This window comes from Apostichopus japonicus, chromosome 17 (assembly GCF_037975245.1).
Source record: "Apostichopus japonicus isolate 1M-3 chromosome 17, ASM3797524v1, whole genome shotgun sequence".
Classification (NCBI taxonomy): Eukaryota; Metazoa; Echinodermata; class Holothuroidea; order Aspidochirotida; family Stichopodidae; genus Apostichopus; species Apostichopus japonicus.
The window spans coordinates 34676780-34692218 of NC_092577.1; the positions used below are offsets into that span (position 1 = coordinate 34676780).

The window sequence follows — 15439 nt, forward strand, 5'->3', positions numbered from 1 at the left end:
TGTGCAGTCTTTATCATTTGAGGAAAAAATAATAATATTGGGCTACAGTAAATATTTGAAAAGGGTTTTGATGTCAGCAGGTAATTACACTTATGAGGGTAAAAACGGTTACTAATTTGCTTTGGATAATCCGTCTGTTTTTCTTGCGTTTGTTGGTCTTAACATTTTGCACTCACCTTCAAAGCCTTCCAAGCAGACGCAATCATAGCCAGCGAGTGTATCGATGCAAGTGGCAGCGTGTAGGCAGGGCTCCGAACCACACTCGTTTATTTCAATCTACAGAGACATATCAAATACTAGTCATAGAATGAGCTTAAGATATCAATATTGTGAGAGGAAACTTCACAAAAGAAAGTTGAATGGGGTTGGGCTAAGTTTGTGGGTAAGAGAGATGGAAAACTTTGAGTTAATGGGTGGACCACATAATTAACTCACTCAATTTCTTGAAAAATGAATCCTTTGTGCATTTCATACCATAATTTCCTTGGCAAATATCCAAAGCTCACCTCTAGCTCAACAAAGAGCTACTTTTTATTTACAGAGAAGAGCCCTCTTTAATATCACAAAATGAATTAAACAGGGGCACTCTTATTCATTAAGACAGGGCACAGGTTTTTCACAAATATGGTGGAGCATGTGACAGCCACCCCCCCCCCGTCTCCCCTTGCCAGGTCATTGCATTCAGAAATGAATTACAGAATTTTAATGAAAAATTTGGTACGATCTAATCTAAAAAGACAGAATTCTTTCTTGTTCAACTTGTGATCTCATTGTCTTATTTTTTTTTTTTTTTTATGAAAACAAAGAAATGACTAGTTGAGCCCGATTTTAATATTAAAAAGACAATAAAGATCAAGAAAATATTTCTGAATATCTGAAAGAGTTACCTCACAGTTTGAGCCTTGGAATCCATCAGCACAATGACATGAATATTCACTAATTCCATCTCTACATGTGGCACCATTCCAGCAAGGCTGCGACAGACACTCATCAATATTCATCATGCAGGTAGGTCCCGCCCACCCATTCAGGCAGTAGCACTGGTAACCGTCAAACAGGTCGACGCACATGCTAGTATTTGCATTGCATGGGTTTGATGAGCATTCATCGAATTCCTCCTCACAAAGATTGCCTGTGTAGCCATTGAGACATTCACAACTGAGGAGTGAAGAATATGAGAATTTTCACACACAGCAGCTTACGAACATATTTGAAGGCATCATCTCATTAACATACGAAAGACTAATGCGGCCATGAAAACAAAAAAACACAGATATATAAACAAGACCAAATTTTGACAACGAAAAACCAAATTTTTACTAAGAAAAACAAATTTTGAAAACAAAAACAAAATTTTTACTACGAAAAACAACATTTTTACTACAAAAAACAATATTTTTAAAACAAAAAACAAAATTTTTACTACAAAGACCATTTTTTTTTTTCGTTGTACAAATTTTGTTTTTCATAGTAAAAATTGTGTTTTTCATTTTAAAAATTTGTTTTTCGTAGTAAAAATTTTGTATTTGTTTTTTTTTTTTTTCTTCTTTATACATCCATGTTTTTTGTTTTGTTTTTTTGCCATGGCTGCATTAGTCTTCCGTATTAACATGGATAGTCCAGAAAAATATCTAAAATTCGTCTGATGACAGAGAAACATGTTCTAAGCAGCCTGGTGGAAATTTTCATTCAAATGCTATGTTTTGTTTTTGAGATATCGTTCTTTGACGTTGAAATGCTTTACACCCACAGTGAACTTGAAGCAAACAGGTCTGATGTCATAGATGTACGCTGACAATTTTGTTGAAGTTATATTGGAAGACATATTTCTTCAAATCCCTCTTGATATCAAAATGCTCCCCGATAATGTTGACTATAAAGGTACCAAAAACAATCTAAATTTACCTATATCCATTAACTTCATCAACACAAGTTGCATTATGGTGACAGAGGTGGGATACGCAATCGTCGATGTCGATCTCACAATTTTGGCCTTCGTATCCCTCCTGGCAGACGCACGTGTAGTTGTTGAAAAGATCGATGCAAGTTGAATTATGAAGACAAGGAGAGCTGAAACACTCGTTGATCTCAAATTCGCAGTTATCTCCGACGTAGCCTTGAAAAATTGATGCATGAGATAAAGGACTAAATTCAAAACTTCCATCAAAAGTTTCTTACTATAATGAAACCTGACGATTGAGAGCATTTCATTTGTTCATTTGAAACTGAGTAGGACGAGTTAATTCATTGTAGAACAATACTTTATATTCAGCAATGTTTATTCTACAAGTATTTAAAGAATAAGACAAGGAGTTTTTCTTTTGCCCCTTGCCTCTGACGTCAGGCACGCCACTTAACATATAAACCTTCAACTCAGACATCGCAATCAAGCCTATTGAGTGGCAAACATCTTTGTATTTACAGATTTTACAGAACTTCTTTTTTCATTTTCCTTCTTACTCCTTCTGTCAAAACCAAAAGTAAAAAAATGGAGCTTTGGGTGTACAGAGCAAATTTTTAACGATAGCCTGATTTTGCCAGATGACCAAAATTCTGTTTGGACAACCAAGTGAACTTTTCATATTGTCACTAAATACCTCTAAATAAGTAAAACGATATATTGGTATCGTATCCCTCTCTGCACTTTGGAGATGAAAATATCATCATAGGCCTATGATCCAACAGATGTGGTGTTTCAAATTACCGAAGCTGGTGTTGTAGTCACCAAACATAGGGCCTACCAACACCTCTCTCCTACATTGGACATATTGGTCATTCTTTGTTATTTTGCTGCATTTTTTTTGTTCAACCAAATTTGCTGGTTGGACAACCGGAAAAAGTAAGCCCTGGTTGCCCCAGGGACAACAGAAATAAATTTTGCCCTAGTGCACTTGCTACATGACATTTCAGAATTATTCCACAATCTAACTTTCCAATTTTAAGTTTATTATCTTAAATCTCAGTAGCAGAATAACCTGTGAAGTTTACAGTTTGATCATGAAGTTAAAAAGTATCTGACTTGCACAACAGTTTTTAATTTTTTTTTAATTTAGTGTTTGATTTTTTTTTAAATTTTAATAAAACAAAGTACCACAGCTGACACCATGATCACAGCTGACACCATGCACATACCTGGAAGACAATAGCACTGGTACTCATTGATTGAATCTCTGCATATGGCATCATTTCGACAAGGAGAAGAAGAGCACTCGTTAATCTCTATCTCACAGCTACGACCAGTAAAACCTGCAAGGAAAAGTTGTGATATAAATAACTTAAAATCTGATTAATTCATTTTGTTGTAAAAAAATAGGCCAATCTAGAGATTAATAGCAGTCTGGAAGGATACTTTCTATTTTGAATACAATAATGCTACACTACCATACACATTTATGTGGGGTAAAGCTGGTTGATTTGTGGCCTAGGTCAAGGTATAATCCAAACCAGAGTATTGTGGAAAGTTGAGTTCACTTAGGAGTGTTAGCGCTGTGGTTAATGCCGATGCCTTCCAATCATAAGGTCCCCGGTTCGAGTCACTCCAAGATTAATGTATGTCGTCCAGTTACAGAGTTGTTGACAATTGACAATTCATAATCACGGACATTAAATATGAATGTAAGAGACTGACTTCGGTCAGCTTGCGGCTTTGATAAGCCAATGATGGCTTATTCGCGAGTTCCTGCTTGCAGGAGGATCTAAAATACATACTTACATACATACATACTTACCAGGGCCACAAGCACAGCTGTAATTATGTCCACTATCAGTTTCAGTACATGATCCTACTGATCAGTACATGATCCTACTGGACATTCATATGTGGCATCTTTGGTTGGATTTTGTGAGTTTTTCGTGTTTTTCTGGTCATCATCTCCCCTGTTTTTGAACCCTGACTATATATAGTGCACCATAGTAGTCACAGACATTCCAACAGAGCCATTAGCTAGCTCATCCATGCATATCATCTAAGCTTTTGTAAGGATATTGGAATTCAACCATGGCACTAGTTCAACTCTTTATGCTGTATGGATTAGGTCTGCTGTTTGGAACTCAAAGTAATCAGCTTGGTGTATTGTCCTATTTATACAATGGAATCAGCTGTGTTCATAGACCTTTGGTAAGTCAATCAATAACTCAGAAACATCTTTTGGGCAAGGGCATTACCCTGTACTCCAACTCATCAGTAACTTTTCATGATCGCCTTCTCATCGCCGGTGATATAAATCCCAATCCCGGTCCTCAGTGTGACAATAACAATGATATTACCAGAGCAAATGTTTCAAGTGCTATCCCATCAGCCAGCACACAAACTAAGTTGCCCATCACATACAGTCGGGAGGCTCTTCTGAATATGAATGGTTCTCATCGTTTGCCCGCTGAAGTTTGGCAGAACTTGAGAGATCTTAAATTAAATGCAAACCGTCCCACTCGTCGTAAGAAAAGGCGTCGTAGACACAACAACAGAACTTCTAGTGTACCCGCATCTGCCACCATTAGATCTAAAGGTGATGACTCTGATACTCCTCATGATGTGTTGAATGCTGGCTACCCGAAGAAGGATGCTAACTCAGCGCCAAGTTCACCAACTTTATCCGACAATAATTGTAATAATGACATTTATGACTGTTTTCGTACCAAAGGCTTTCACTGTATTCACTTGAATGCTAGATCCCTCACTCCTAAAATGTCTGAGGTTAGGCTGATTGCCTCTGAAACTAAACCTAGTGTTTTTGGCATCAGCGAGAGTTGGATTGATGACTCTGTTACTAACTGTGAAATTGAAATTCCCGGCTTTTCGGTGATTCGCAATGACCGTAACAGACATGGAGGAGGTGTCTGTATTTATGTGAGATCTAGTCTAGCTTTTAATCCCAGGCCAGATTTACATGAGCCAAATATTTGTTGATGAGCTGAAAAATGTTGACTGGTCTTCTGTTTATATGTCTGATAATGTTGACGAATCGTGGGTATGTTTCCGGGGTTTATTTACCACTGTTCTTGATTCTGTGGCTCCAGTTAAGGAAGTTAGGATCAAAAATCAGTCTGATCCCTGGATTTCAGCTGAGATTCTCGAGAGTATTCGTGAACGGGACAGTTGGTTACGTAAGTCCCGGGGGGATACCCACTCATCTGAAAATTACCAAATGTACCGTAAGATGCGCAACAAAGTTCATAATGACATAAGAAACGCCAAACGTCATTACATGATTGAAAAAATAGACGAATACAAAGACAAGCCTAAAGAGTTATGGAAACATCTCAAGACTCTTGGCTACCAATCAAAGTCTAATACTTCATCAAATACTGTTTTAGATGTGAATGGCGAAAAATGCCATGATAAAAAGGATGTTGCTGATCATTTCAATCATTTTTTTACTCATGTTGCATCAGATCTTGTGAATCAACTTCCAAAGCAAGAGTTTAACTCGTACGATGTGGACTCACCTGTTTTTAAAAATCAGTATAAGAGTGTTGTTCCAGATTCTTTCCAGCTTCAAGAAATCAATGAGGAATTTGTCCTGAATGAGATCCATAGTCTTGACATAAGTAAAAGTACTGGTCTCGATGGTATCCCAGGGCGTTTTATTAAAGATGCTGCTGAGGCTATTACAGGCCCCATCACACATATTATTAATGCTTCTTTAAGATGTGGTGTTGTTCCTCATGACATGAAAATCGCAAAAGTCATTCCTCTTCATAAAAAGAAGAGTAAGCTTGAAGCTGGAAACTATAGACCAGTGAGCATCCTCTCTGTTGTGTCAAAATTCTTAGAGAAAGCTGTTTTCCATCAACTGAACGATTATCTGGTTAACAATAATCTCATTTACCAATTCCAATCTGGTTTTAGAGGATCATACTCAACCGACACTTGCCTTATTCATCTGCAAGATCATATCAGGAAACAAACTGCCGCTGGTAATTATACCGGCATGATCTTATTGGATATCCAGAAGGCGTTCGACAGTGTAGACCATCAAATTTTGTGTAATAAGCTGTCCGCAATGGGTGTCCACAGTACATCAATTGACTGGTTCCAATCTTATCTTTCTGGTAGACGGCAAGTTGTTAGCATAAATAGAGTTGAATCTGATCCTCTGACCATCACTTGCGGGGTGCCTCAAGGCAGTATATTGGGCCCCATTTTATTTCTTTGCTATGTAAATGATATGCCTAACTCCATCAATTGCTTGCTTTTACAATATGCCGATGACAGTGCTTTAATTTACTCTGACAAAGATCCTAACAATATTAAAAAAAATCTTTCTTCTAACCTGGAGAGTGGCAATAAATGGCTCATTGAAAACAAATTGTCGTTACACATGGGTAAGACCGAGTTGATTTTGTTTGGGACCAAACGTAAACTTGGTCAGTATACTGACTTCTCAATTATTTGTGATGGTCAACTGATTAAGGCCAAACATTCTGTTGTTTACCTCGGTCTGGAATTAAACCAATACCTTGATGGCGAACAAATTGTTCTTGGCATTATTAGTAAAACAAATTCTCGACTCAAATTCCTCTACAGGCAAGCTAATTATTTTAATCAAAATATGAAAAAGACCATCTGTACAGCCCTTGTTCTTTGTCTGTTTGATTATTCCATCTCATCTTGGTATGGAGGTATTTCTAAGTACCACGCTCGTAGATTACAATGTGCCCAGAACAAAGTTGTCAGATTCATTCTGGGTAAAGATTTTTATTACCACATTAACCATGCTGACTTTAAAACTCTTGGTATTTTGAACATCAACACTAGGGCTGAACAGCTTCGTCTTAATCATGTTTTTAATGTTTTCCATGGTACCTCTCCAGTCTATATGAGGGAGAGTTTTATTAGAGTAAATAGTGTTCATAACCATAACACAAGAGGTAGTAGTTTTAATTTTCAACTTCCCAAAATTAAAACGCACTGTGCTGGGTCTTTTTATTACAATGCAATTAAAAACTGGAACAGGCTACCTGAAAACATAAAATCCATCCTGCTGAAATACAATTTTAAAAAAGATGCCAAAGCCTACCTTTTAAATCATATGAATGTCTAGCTTGTAAATATCTTTCTTTTTACAGTGTTTGTATGCATGTTTTAGTTGTTTTAATAGTTTATTTCTTATCTTTTGTATTTTATTGGTTTTAAGGACCCCTTTGGAAATAAGCTTTTAGCTTAAAGGGTTATCCTTGGCATGTTATCTTCTTTTCGATGCATTTAAGTTTATTCCCTTCTTGTATTTTAAATGTTTATCTTTATGTGCAATTTTTTGTTTGTATGCAGATGAAGATTGATATCTTGCCGAATAAAATCAAATCAAATCAGATAGGGAATAATTACTACAGATGCCCATTGAGCATAGATCCAGGTCATAAGAGCAATCTGTTCCATTAAAACCTAAAAAAAGTTGAAGAGAAATCATAAAATAAATACAAGAGAAATCATAAAAATAAATACAAGAGAAATCATAAAAACTAACATTTGTTACCTACACAAACAAGTAGCAAAACCAAAGCAATGAATTGGATTGATTTTTAAAATAATAATTTATTGGCTATGCTTCATTGTAATAAAACTTCTTTGGCAAGTCCAACATAACTATCACCTAGAATGTTCGGACAAGCTGAGAGTTATTGCATCTGAAAATGAGAAATGAGATTATTTAGCAACGACAGAACGTCTATTGACCAGTCTCGGTTTATATGATAAAAAAGTTAAAAAAATTGTAATGGAGATCACGAATACAAAGTTTCCAAGTTTTTGTATCTTTTAATTTCATTTATTTTCAGCTGTTGAATATTGTATAAGTTATAATCACCTATTCCACAGTCACAACTGTATCCATTGACTTCATCTGTACAGCTTCCACCGTTGAGGCATGGGGACGACGCGCATTCCTCAACGTCCACTTCGCAGGCGATGCCCTCGAACCCTGCCAAACAGAGGCAGAGATACCCATCTACTACGTCCAGACAACTTCCTCCATTCATACAAGGTCTCGAACTGCATTCGTTGAAATCGACGTCACAATTCGCGCCTACGAATCCCGACGGACAACGGCAAGTAAAACCGTCCACTCTGTCCATACATGTGGCACCATTCTTGCAGGAATTGCTCCGACAGTCGTCGATGTTTACTTCGCAGAACCGTCCTTCAAATCCTGCGGAACAATTACAGCTGTAGCCAGATTCTTCTTCCACACACACAGAGTCATCGGAACAGTTGTTCTCCGCACAGAATGGTATAAAAACTTGGCAGTTTTCTCCAGTGTATCTCTCGGTGCAATCGCATGAGTAAGTGACGTCATCGACTATGTTACAAGTACCGTTGTGCAGGCAAGGCTGAAAGGAACAGTTATGGAGGGGTACTTCACAGACTAATCCTGTGAATAGAGAGAAAAGCACACAAATCGGTAAGTGCTATCAGAATTGGCCTCAGATGTTTGATTTGCTCAATTTTTCAAAAGCGATTTCCTAGAGGTTTTGACCTTCCAATTTATTTGTAGACGCTGTAGAATGTCAAATTAGTAAATTTAAAGACTTGTCTCAGTGCTATAAGGTTGTTAGGACAATTGAGTCTCACCACTTTAAACATCAGTGACCATTATTTCACAATCTAGCATATTTAGGGTCTACGTCGTTGACCCTTAAAAGTCTTAATCTTCACTTCAGACTCATCTATACTTGATGATGTAATCCCATATCCATCCACATGTAACCCCACATCCATACACATGTAATCCCACATCCACACACATGTAATCCCCATCCATATGTTATCCCACATCCATACACGTGTAATCCCATATCTATCCACATGTTATCCCATATCCATCCATATGTAATCTCATATCCATCCATATGTAATCCCATATCCATCCACATGCAACCCCATATCTATCCACATGTAATCCCATATCTATCCACATGCATGCTTTGATTACTGACTGATAGCTTACTGTGTCGCTAAGGCTCATCCAATGAAGGACACAAGTAGTAATAAAAAAAAATACCCGTAAAACCACAGTTTGAGGGTTCAAAAAACTTATATACAAATAAAATTATATCGAGGCATGTGACCTGATACACAAGATCTCAACTAAATGAGTAGACTACCATCCTATGCCATCAACGCATTTAATTGAGGTAAATAACGCATAAATGTGGATAAATTTGTTTTCACCTCCAAATAGATCCGGTGGACATATGCAAGTGTAGCCATTATTTTCTTCCACGCACTCCCCATTATTCAGGCAAGGATTGGAGTCACACTCTGAAATATCCACGTCGCAGAGAGGACCGGTCCACCCAGGAAGGCATTCACATGTGAATCCGTTGACATGATCCTCGCAAGTGCTGTTCTCTTTGCACGGTGACGAGAGACATTCGTCTATATCTGTGGTACAGAGGGATCCAGTATAACCGGGAGAACAAATACACCTAAAAGGCAGCGAAAAGAAAACAGAAATATCTTAGTGCATTAAAAGTTGCTGGAACCCTTCAAAAGTCAACTCCTGAGGGTTTTTGACTCTCTGAGTGGTACTTCGATCAAACAAGCAACTAAGCTTAGAATTATTTAATAAATTAGACATCTAACAGTGTTAAATTAAATGAAATACAATAAATAAATATATAAATAAAAAATTAATAAATAAATAAATAAGAAAATAAAAAAGAACATAAAAATAAATTAATAAATAAATAAAATAAAAAACAGTGTTCAAGTAAAATGTGCCCAAGATATGCTTGTTTAAGTTTGACCATGGGTAACCATCTGTGATGTTGCATCATGGGTAATCTGTGATAGGTAACCATGGGTAACCATCTGTGATGTAGTATCATTAGTTACATCCAACTGATCATAATCTGACCAAGCAGATCAATCAGAAATTTTCAGAGAACTTTCTGATCAGTAGTCGCTGATTGCAACTATTAGTTAATAAAGTCTATCAGTACAGGACACTTTGGGGATGCCTCAACTTTTTATTTATCTCTGCAAATAGACCAAAGTGTCCGAGTAAAAGTATCTTTTAGTGATGTACCAATGTTTATTATACATGTATATTAGTCACGAGAACGATGATATAAACAGGGTTTCCCTAACTTTTTCCCCCCACGAACCCCCTGTAGATGTCAGAGTTGTCCACGGACCCCCAACTTTTTGAGACACGATCTGAGTCATTATTATTCTATAATACGCATAGCAGTGCTTTGTAAAAGATCAAGTCCATAGTGTAATATTGTAATGAAAAAAAACAAGAGATGAACAAATATTTATTAGAGAACTTCAAGATCAGATAACGAATTGTATCACGCATCGATTCATATTTCAGTTATTTATGACTGTACGCACGGTACGGTACTACTATGGAAGCATATGCGTATGGAACGCGAAAAGAGTTTGTCGATAGGTACGACATTTGTACATTATTAAATTATATATGATATATCAGATCTTAGCTCAACAAAAAGTACTCTAGTTTTGACTTTCAGAAACATCTCACCAACCCCCTGGGATGGACTCACGCACCCCCTGGGGATTCATGCACCCCAGTTAGGGAACCCCTGATATAAACCATTGAGATTGGTTTCAAAAAAGCTAGGTCCATAATGGAATGCACAAGGCTGCTTTATATAAATGTCTGAAGTTTTGATGCTAATGGCTAGGATTAACTGGCTAGGATGAGATTTTAACCTCAAGGTTTAATTCCCAAGCTCTACTAAGTAAGTTATCCAGTCTTTACCCAGTGCCAAACTATATATTTCCGTTCTTTTGCTAAGAATAGAAAGGTCGCCATGGTAACTTGATGTACCTGAACATGTTAACCAGATCCTGGCATGTACCATTATTCTGACAGGGAACAGAGGCACAATCATCAATATTCATTGAGCAATTCCGTCCATTAAAACCAGCAGAACATGTGCAGTTAAAGCCACCAAAGAAGGAAGAACAGGTCCCATCATTAAGGCAAGGCTAGAGATAAAAAAAATATATAAAAATATAAATATAAAATAAAAAATAACAGAAAATGTTTCACAGTGAGAAAAAAAATGTCAAATACAAAGGCTGTCACCATTGAATACCAACTTTATTATGGAATAACCCAAACCATAGACCTAAAATGTGTGCATGTTTGTTTTACACAGTTTTAAGTTCTTACATATTTCAGAGTACTTTGAACACAAGCACAGTATGTTTACAAGATCTGATATCAGGATAAATTTATAAGGATTTTTTTCTGGTTGTCCCATGGACATTAATGCCCCTTACATTTTGGTAGCCTGAACAGCAAAACTGGGTAGCCCCCCCCCCCCCCCCAATGAAGGAAAATATCAATGACCAATATGTACACTGTAGGAGAGATGTGTAGGTTTGGTGAATAGAACACCAGTCTATCTGTGTTTTTAGTTACAACGCACTCTGAATTTGAAAGTATAGAATTTATATTTAATATTTTCCTTCTTTGGCAAAATTGACAACTAAGATAAATTGCATATTCATGAGTACTTTGAAAGTTCACATACCATATGGTCACAATAGTTCTTCACCTCTTCACACCGGGTTCCAATATAGTGCTCTGGACAAATGCAATCATATCCAGAAATTTTGTCTCGGCAAGTCGCACCATTCAGACAGGGATTTGGTAAACACTCATTGATGTTTTCATCACAAAACACTCCTGAGAAACAAAGAAAACAACAGATACTTTTATAGGTTACTAGTAATACAAAAGGACAATGCAACATCCACAATCTGGGTATAAATATTTGAATATTTATGAGCACTTTGTGTCTATCAAGGCATTTATGCAAACTTTCAAAAGTGTATTTAATGACCTTTGGTCTTGACTTTGCAGGTGGAGGGAGCAGGGATGGGGGAAGGCCGGAAGGGGAACAAGAATATCACATATTTTTCTGTCCTAGTGCAGTGAAATATTTGTGAAACACCTGTACCAGTGCCAAGAAATTGTGCAAAATATTTAAAGGAAATCCTTTGCATCAACAATGCTAACTCATGTAGCCTGGCTCCCAGATTTAAAAAAAAATGCAATGGCCTGCCATCTAGGTAACATTTAGTTTCAGATCCACAGTAGAATACTTATATGAATATTTATAGATGCCAGGACAGCCACCAATCACAAACATTAGACCTACAGTAGTGTGTGTCTCTCTGTCCCCAGCGTTGTATGCACAATTTAAGGCATTGAAGACTCGCCCAAACCGCGTGCTGCCATCTGAAAAAGTTAACTTTCTGTTGCTTGCAAGTGACGTTTTGTTCGTGTCTCTACAAAATGCAGACAGTACTGAAACGTGATACCTTGTTATCTTTAGCTGGACCTGAGATGTCCATCGCTGTATCGTTTAAACACTGTGCTGTGGGTATTGACCGCAGCTGTATGTACTGACTGTACAGTAGTGTCTAATTACAGACGGTAGCAAGCTGTGTGTGTATTTTCTGGGATCGATGGTGGTGTCTAACACTTCTGTTACACCTCATTCTAAACAAGGTCAGATTACCAGCATTAGACGTTTCTTTTTGCGCGAGTCTTCACACCCTTTAAATTCAATCCAGTGCTGAGTTGATAAATATTCAGTTTGAATCAAATAACTAATACTACTGTGTATCCAGTGATTGTAAATGAAATTGTTAATGAAAAAATTTCTGCTGAAGAAGAACTTGAAATCAAGTGATTTCACAAGAACCCTTTGCAAAAGTCCATCATTAGTACATCACACACATACAACAGCCCGGAACCCTTGTTGTAGTAAACCACCATTGCGACTAACTGGAAATCTTTTTTAGAAGCCTAAAATCTTGGTTAAATCTCTTATATTTATCTTCTCTCTATTGAAGGAAATAATACACCAGTCGAAGAAGGGTTTCGCTCCATTAAGTGATTTCACACCAGTGAAGAAAGGAACGTAAAACTTACCCGAAAACCCTGAATTACATACACAGACGTGTGAATTAGATGATGCATTTCTGCAGTTTCCATTGACACACTTATGGTTAGCGATACAACTGCCTTCGATCACTTGGCATGTCGGACCTGCAAAAATAAACAAAGGTTAACTTTATGAGTTAAAACTTCATTCTAATTGCAATCAAGTGTAAATTTTACTAGAAGGCGATATCTTAATTTCTCATTATAATAGAAAATATGGAAATTGTAGCAATAGAGGCCAAACATTAAGTCTGCTATATATATATACCTCTTTGCAAAGGTATAGCAATTTGACCATTTTGGATAGCACTTTTGCAATGCGATACATGGTACGGTATAAATTAAAGTTGGCAAGACGACTCAAAGTGTAACTTCATATTGATCATAAATATTTGCTTTTTATATAGCGCTTTATACCAGCGATAGGTCTCAAAGCACTTTACAGACATTATATTACCCCTGGTCAATGATAACCTGTCCCAGAGACAGAACCTCCAGTCGGCAGCAGTTGTATACTGCGCCCAATGACAAGTTACCTCGCAGGTACCCATTAAACCCCTGGGTGGAGTGAGGCAAGTGAGATAAAGCATCTTGCCCAAGGACAACGAAATGAGCTAGGCATGTATCGAACCAGCATTCCTTGGATCATGAGTCCGACGCCTTAGCCAATTGGCCACCAAGCTCATCAAACATTCAAACTGTAATCAACATCTTTAACCTCTGCAGAACAGAACTTTACCTGTTAGATGTTCTGGGCAAATACACAGGAACTCCTCACTGATGTCTCCAAGGGTAAGGTCGACACAAGTCCCGCCATAGCTACAAGGTTGGAAGGAACACCCGTTGAACTCCTCACAATATGGCCCTGTATAGTTCTGAGCACACTCACAGTAATATTGTTCCTCTAACCATCCACTCACACACTCTCCCCTCCCCGAGCACAGACCTGACCTCAAATTTCTCCCACAGTCGACGGTCTTAACGAGGACTCTGAGACGCAGTCCAAATTCACATGTGGCAAAGATACTGCTTGGCAATTGAATGAAGTAAGCGACCTGACCAGCAGGTAAAAACTTGGCAGGGACTTGGAGAGGCACAGAAACGGCAGAAGGGGTCAGCCTTTGGTCCGTCGAAATGTTTTGGAAGGAACATGATACAAAGTTCTCCTGGGAGACATTAGCTGCATAGATTGCTTGAAAGTCGTTTGGAGTAGGTGGAAGAAGGAAAAGACGATCTCCAGGTTGGATTTCGATGGGGCACAATTGTGGTAAGAAATTGATATCGCCAGATATACCGTAGCACTCTTGATAGGAGAAGCAGAGGTTGCTTTCAACCGACCAATCGACCCGGATATCTTCAGGGTCATCATGGTAAACAGTCACAATTTGATGCTGACACTGTTTACTGGCGCTGGGGTGCAAAGTGCAAAAAATCAAAAACATCCCCAGCAGTAAAAAATGTGGTAGAAAATTTAATTTGAGATGTGAATAAAACATGCTGTTAATTGTAAAAAAGAATAAAAAATAAAAAAAAATATAGGGAAAGCTCTCTACAATGAGAAATATGTAGTCACTGGTATTTCAACAGTATGTCTTGATTGATGTAACTATCACTCTGTGAGTTGGATTAATGCTCTGTGGATTGTCCGAGAAACATATTGCCATCTCCATGGTGATAATCTCTTGAAGTGTCTTGCATAGTACTATAGCTTCATCATTATTTATTCTGTGTCTGAAAATTAATAACGAAAAATACATGTAGAGATCCTATAGTCCTAAAAATAAAATTGAGAATGTATTTAGAAGAAATGATAACATTTGATATTTAGACTCACAAATCACATAACATGAGGCAAGAGAATTTACCTCAAGATTGGACAAACGCTGATGGCATGCTTACAGTATTTAATAGAAGAGCTTAACCTAGGTATGAATCTCAACAAACCGTATTTGTGATCAAAAACGCATGTAACACTTCAGTTCTAGTCTAACATTACAAAGTGTTTTTTTAGTTCAGATTTGGCATATATAGGAAGAGATTTGGAGATTAATCAGGTCCACCAGTCTATTGAACTAACTTTTCATTTTCTTTTGAATTTTGAAAGGAGAATGAGTGCCGTATCTAAAGTTAGGCCCACAACTTGACACAAATTATGTAACGTAAAAATAAGCTATGTAGACTTAGGAAGGAGTAAGTCGGAACCGTACTTATTTACTTACGTTATTTATAGGGGCTCTGTTTAGGCCAACGTAGGCTAACTAACTAGTACTAGCCTACAATAACCTCACTTCAGCCGTATTTCTTTGAATTTTCCACACTTTAGTAGACACTTAAGTGTTCATTTAGGTACAAACCAGTATTATACGAAGTGAATTTGCCAGAGTTGAGACAAATCATGATCTTGGTGAGAATATGACATAGGCTAGTAATACCAAGGTGAATTATCTTTGGTAATACTAATAAAATTTGTATCAGGTAACCCAGCTACCGTAGCTCTCTTGATTACC

At 37.4% G+C, this 15439-nt stretch overlaps 1 pseudogene; it reads right to left on the bottom strand.

Annotated features, from left to right (window-relative positions):
* LOC139984219 (uncharacterized) overlaps window positions 1–15397 on the bottom strand; it is a 50844-nt pseudogene extending 35447 nt beyond the window's left edge.
* Between the last annotated feature and the right edge of the window lie 42 nt (window positions 15398–15439).